General features: G+C 37.9%; 1 long non-coding RNA gene across 1 annotated transcript in view; it reads left to right on the top strand.

The window, feature by feature from the left end:
• LOC128247065 (uncharacterized) overlaps positions 1-1,760 on the top strand; it is an 11,629-nt gene extending 9,869 nt beyond the window's left edge. Inside the window, exon 2 of the long non-coding RNA XR_016237904.1 lies at positions 1,575-1,760. This is a non-coding gene — a long non-coding RNA (uncharacterized LOC128247065). The remainder of the gene's footprint in view (positions 1-1,574) is intronic.
• Positions 1,761-6,648: the final 4,888 nt, after the last annotated feature.

The raw sequence follows: 6,648 nt of genomic DNA, 5'->3' as shown, positions 1-6,648 counted from the left end.
CACACATACATACATGCATACACACATACATACATGCATACTTACATACATACATACATGCATGCATACATACATACATACATACATACATACATACATAATAACATAATGATTTGGGATAGAGAAGAGAAACGGCATACAGTTGTGGAAATCAGCTACCCAGTGGATGTTAACATAAAGACAAAGATCAGCAAAAAAGAAAATACTTATGCCAAACAATTGAGAAATCTACAATTACTCTTCCCAGATTACAACTCCAGGTTTATACCAGTAATTATTGGGGAACTAGTATATGTAACACAGTACGTCAGTACCAGTCTTGAGAAATTAGGCTTCTCAAAACCAGAAAGAAGAAAGCTGATTTGAAGACTACAGATCCAAACCATCACTGAAACTATGAAAATTTGTAAAACTTCCCAGAAGTTCATCATTTAAGTATATATGATCATGTCTAGACATGCAGCTATATGCGTGAAAGTACATACATAAAACAAAACATACATAGATACTCTTTTCATGTTGTTGAAATTCCAATGAGGGAGCCTTGAATCTAAGTTAGAAAGCAGCTCTTTCTCTATTGGCAAGAAATCTTGAAATAAAACTGAAGAATGACATACATACACACATGTATATACATACAAACATACATACACACATGCATACATATATGCTTGTATATATATATATTGATTCCTAAACTCTCATTAAAATTTTTCATATATATATATATACACACATATACATATCTATCTATCTATCTATCTATCTATCTATCTATCTATCTATCTATCTATCTATCTATCTATCTATCTATCTATATATATATATATATATATATATATATATATATATATATATATATATATATAATCAAAATAAGCAACAAGGATATCTAGAGGTAATGCAGTATGATCGTTTCATGCAACTCCATTTAATTGAACAATGCAATCATTACATCAATTTAAAATGCAGAGCAATCCTCAGCTGCACAAAGACATAGAATTTAATTAAATTAGAACAGATGGACAGGCAGAGTCTTCTTGACAATTTATTAACTTCTATGTTGTAATAGAGGCAACATGTTCTTTGTATATCTCCTTAACTTCTTGGAGATTTTAGGTATAATCATACTAATGTGTCCATCTGTTCTAATTTAATTAAATTCTATGTCTTTGTGCAGCTGAGGATTGCTCTGCATTTCTAATTGATGTAACGATTGCATTGTTCAATTAAATGGAGTTGCATGAAACGATTGTACTGCATTCTGGATATTCTTGTTGCTTATTTTGATTTTAATTACCTTACTTTGAAATTGTATGGATAATGCCATACTAAATTCTGGTGCCTCAACTTAAGTACCATATTCACCTGAATCTCTCTCTCTCTCTCTCTCTCTCTCTCTCTCTCTCTATATATATATATATATATATATATATATATATATATATACATACATACATATCTATGCATGTATATGCATGCATACTTTGCATGTTTCTTGCACTCTGCTTACGATACATTCCACAATGCATTCCATGCTTTGTCTTTTATGTTCTATATTTTACTTGTTTCAGTCATTGGATTGCAGCCATGCTGGAGCACTCCATTGAGGGATTTAGTTGAACATACCAACCCCAAGATTTACTTTTCTTTATATCCAGTACTTACCTTATCAGTCATTTTTGCTGAACCACCAAGTTACAAGGATGTAAACAAACCAACTCCAATTGTCAATAGTGAATATGAAAATTGTTGTTATAGATGCTGTGTTGTGTTTTTGATTTTATGAGAATGACCATTGTTATATATATATATATATATATATATATGATAAAAGAAAATGGAGAAGAAAAAATATATAGTGGATTCTTGGTTAAATTTATTAGTATCACAATGAAAAAGTAATACATATAAGATCCAAAATATAAAGAGACCTGATCAACAAGACGGTGATAATTCAAACCTAAAGGTGGATTGAAACATATGTAGTAGGATCTTTTTGGTTATTTCTTTGGTCCTTTGTTTTGTTGATCAGGTCCCCTTGTGTCCTGAATCTTATAGATATTACTTTTTCATTGTGATACTAGTAAATTTAACCAAGTATCCACTATATATTTTTCTTCTCCATTTTCTTTCATTATCATTTTTGAACTGTTTGTACATATATATTGTGGAACCTTCTTTCAATATATTTGATAACACAAATTGGTATCTGGATTGTTATGAATAATCCCTTATGAAGAAATTAAATCTTCACTACTTGAATTACACACACACACACACACATACACACAATGCCGAACACTGTAAAGTTGGTTAAACTTGAACGTGTTTTATTGGACAAATACAACTGGAACCAAAAAACTAAAACCAATCATTCAGAAAGTATAGAATACATAGATGATATTTATTCTCAGCTATGCATGTCACACCAAAAAAAGAAAAGTAAAAAAAAAAGAAAAACGATACCATTAGTTTTTCTGCTGTCTAAAGATAAAAAAATTATCAGTTTATTCAACCATTATTAATAAAGGTGTCGCTAGCCTTTGCTCTAAATAGAGAGAGAGAGAGAGAGGGGGGGGGGGAAAGCATGTTGGTCTAACAACAGGATTATAATTTCAACTAAGCAATCAAGCAACATTTTCCACTCTAATTGAGATCAATAACTCAATGATGCATAATTTGTCATGGCGACTGAATATGGGAATAATTTCCATTTCTAACTTTTGATCAACAGAGGCAGGCCTGGAATAGACAATGGCTGTTTATACTCAACTGACAGGTGCATGAAACCATTTTAGCCTATCTCTGTGTAACACAACAGACACTTGTTAACAATCATGTACACTTCATTTGAAACAAGCAAGTATTTACAAAATAAACAACAACAAAAAAAAAAACAGGTTTCTGCGTAATGCTTAAAAGAAAAAAAAGAAACCACCACAGCCCCTATGACATTCAAAGCATTTTTTCCCTACCAGCATTGGTTGTTAGCTGTCAGAACTCTGTATCCTTCAAAAATTCCATGCCTTTTTTTGTAAGGCGATGGTTTTTGTTTTCTTCTCACCCATGAAGGTGCATGGCTTAGTGGTTAGGGCATTTTGCTTATGATCATATGGTTGTGAGTTCGATTGCTAGTGATGTGTTGTTTTCTTGAGCAAGATGCTTTATTTCATGCTGCTTCAGTCCACTCAGCTGGCAAAAATAAGTAGTTCCTGATTTTCAAAGGGCCAGTCTTGTCACATTCATTATCACACTGAATCTCACTGAGAACCAGGTTAAGGGTACATGTGTCTGTGGAGGGTTCAGCCAGCCACCTGCATGTTAATTTCATGAGCAAGCTGTTCCATTGATAGGATCAACTGGAACCCTTGTTGTAATTGATGGAGTGCCAGTTTTTCTCACTAATGTACAATGATGAAACATATACTTCTACACTCACATACATCATCATCATCATTGTCGTCGTTTAACGTCTGCTTTCCATGCTAGCATGGGTTGGACGGTTTGACTGAGGACTGGTGAAACCAGATGGCTACACCAGGCTCCAATCTGATTTGGCAGAGTTTCTGCAGCTGGATGCCCTTCCTAACACCAACCACTCCGACACACACGCACACATGCATGCACACACACATGCATACACATATGCACACATAAAATTTATTTATTTATGCTTTAGTCAGGTAGGAAGGTAGTGCCCTTGACCATTTATAGGGTTTCCAAGACTGAAGGCAGGGGAACCGCGATCCTATGACTGCGAGTCCGCTGCCCTAATCACTGGGTCATTGCACCTCCACTATGACTACATAGGTATCTAAAGCAATTAGCAAAAGCATGGTGCATGTTACCAAGTCATATTCATTCATGGTTGGTGGTTGGCTGTACTTGAATAACAACACAGTGTGCATTATGAATGAATTAACATACAGAATCATATATTTGGTCATGCTGTGAAATTAAGCCACATCATTAAATTACAGATTAATCTTATGACAGCTGGGGATGAGGATTGAACTGATTAGTTTTATTATTCTTAATGTTTATCGGAATTCACTCTCATGTTAGGCAGCAATCTTATTTACATGGTAGTATTAGAACATTGTGGAAGCGCGTGGCTTAGTGGTTAGGGAGTCAGCACCATTATCGTAAGATTGTGGTTTCGATTCCTGGACCGGGTGATGCATTGTGTTCTTGAGCAAAACACTTCATTTCACGTTGCTCCAGTCCACTCAGCTGGCAAAAATGAGTAACGCTGTGATAGACTGGCGTCCCGTCCAGCTGGGGAACACATACGCCATTGAAACCGGGAAACCGGGCCCATGAGTCTGGCTAGGCTTTAAAAGAGTGCATTTATTTATTTTTATTAGAACATTGGATGAATTTATTCTGATGTCTTATCATCTGGGTTCAAATCTCACTGAGGTCAACTTTGCCACTCATCCTTCCAGGGTTGATAAATAAATTAACAACCTTAAGTGATGGCTTGGCAAAACTGTTAGAGCATTAGACATGATGCTTTGTAACGTTTGTTGTATCTGTTTTGCATTCTAAGTTAAAAAACCATTGCGGTCAACTTTGTCTCTTATTCTTCCAGAGTCGTTAAATAAATTAACAAGCTTAAACGGTGGACTGACAAAATTGTTAGAGCGTCAAATGTGATATCTTGTAACATTTGTTCCAGTTCTTGTTTTGTATTCTAAGTTCAAATCCTGCAGTAGCCTACATAGATCTAATCCATTGCCTGGTTTAGCACCATCAGCTGGTCCTCATCCACGAGTGCCTTTAATAGAGTTCATTCTATTGTAAACATTTTGGTTAGGTTTTGAGTTTGAAGAGACCTCCCCTTCTCCCCTTCTCCCCACTAGATTCAGAGATCATGTAAAAGGTCTTAGCACAGCTCTTGCTCCTGACCAAAAGAAAAAATCAGTTTGGAAGGAAGATGTGAGTGACTCCTGATGAGCTATAAAAGAGTAAAACTAGTCTGTTTGATCCTTGTTTCATGCTGCCAAGGAAAATTCTGTGGTCAAACCATGGCACTGAGTTTTATAGTGATATTAAATACATATAGATTTATTTGCATAGTATGATTTTAATTATATATTGTATATATTTATTTCACCATATATGATGACACAAAAGATACACAGGCATATTGAATGCAACCCAATTTCAACAGTGCATATTCATTTATGAGTGTACCAACTTCACTTGTAGAACTAAGGGTAATGTGTTTTGAGGACATGTTTTGGGAAAAGTGTGTCTTATATGCCATCAAATACAGTATCATCATCATCATCATCGTTTAACGTCCGCTTTCCATGCTAGCATGGGTTGGACGATTTGACTGAGGACTGGTGAAACCGGATGACAACACCAGGCTCCAGTCTAATTTGGCAGAGTTTCTTCAGCTGGATGCCCTTCCTAACGCCAACCACTGAGAGAGTGTAGTGGGTGCTTTTACGTGTCACCCGCACGAAAACGGCCACGCTCGAAATGGTGTCTTTTATGTGCCACCCGCACAAGCCAGTCCAGGGGCACTGGCAACGATCTCGCTCGAAAATCCTACGGGAGCCAGTCAGGCGGTACTGGCAATGGCCACGCTCAAAATGGTGCATCTCATGTGCCACCCGCACAAGAACCAGTCCAGGGGCACTGGCAACGATCTTACTTGGCTTGCCGGGTCTTCTCACGCACAGCACATTTCCAAAGGTCTCGGTCAGTAGTCATCGCCTTGGTGAGGCCCAATGTACGAAGGTCTTGCCTCACCACCTCAGCCCAGGTCTTCCTGGGCCTACCTCTTCCACGGGTTCCCTCAACTGTTAGGGTGTGGCACTTTTTCACGCAGCTATCCTCATCCATTCTCACCACATGTCCATACCAGCGCAATCGTCTCTCTTGCACACCACAACTGATGCTTCTAATGTTCAGCTTTTCTCTCAAGATACTTACACTCTGACGGGTATTCACATTGACATTACACATCCAACGGAGCATACTGGCTTCATTCCTTGCGAGCTTACGTATGTCCTCAGCAGTTACAGCCCATGTTTCACTGCCATGTAGCATGGCTGTTCGTACGCATGCGTCATACAGTCTGCCTTTTACTCTGAGTGAGAGTCCCTTTGTCGCCAGCAGGGGTAAGAGCTCTCTAAACTTTGCCCAGGCTATTCTTATTCTAACAGCTACACTTTCAGCGCACCCACCCCCACTACTAACTTGGTCGCCCAGATAGCGGAAGCTATCGACTACCTCTAGTTTTTCACCCTGGAATGAGATAGAAGTTGTTTCACATATCAATATATCAATGAAATCATAATCGTGGCCATTGCTGATAGCATGATCTTTGAATGTTGGGTCTCATGGAGGTGATGACAAGTGACTGAGACCGTTGGTGATATGTTGTGCTTGAGAAGGCTTGTCAAGCCTAGAGAAGTCATAGTTGTAGCCATTGCCAGTGTCATGTAAATGGCACCTGTGAAATTGTAGTTGTGGCCATTGCTGGTGTCATGTAGACGGCACCTGTGCTGGTGGCATGTAAAAAGCACCCATTACACTCTCAGAGTGATTGGCATTAGGAAGGGCATCCAGGCATAGAAACCATGTCAAATCAGACTGGAACCTAGTGCAGCTCTCTGGCCTACCAGT

Source organism: Octopus bimaculoides, chromosome 2 (genome assembly GCF_046866305.1).
Source record: "Octopus bimaculoides isolate indiv1 chromosome 2, ASM4686630v1, whole genome shotgun sequence".
Lineage (NCBI taxonomy): Eukaryota > Metazoa > Mollusca > Cephalopoda > Octopoda > Octopodidae > Octopus > Octopus bimaculoides.
Note: the sequence above shows the minus strand (reverse complement) of the source record. Positions and strands in the feature narration are given on the sequence as shown.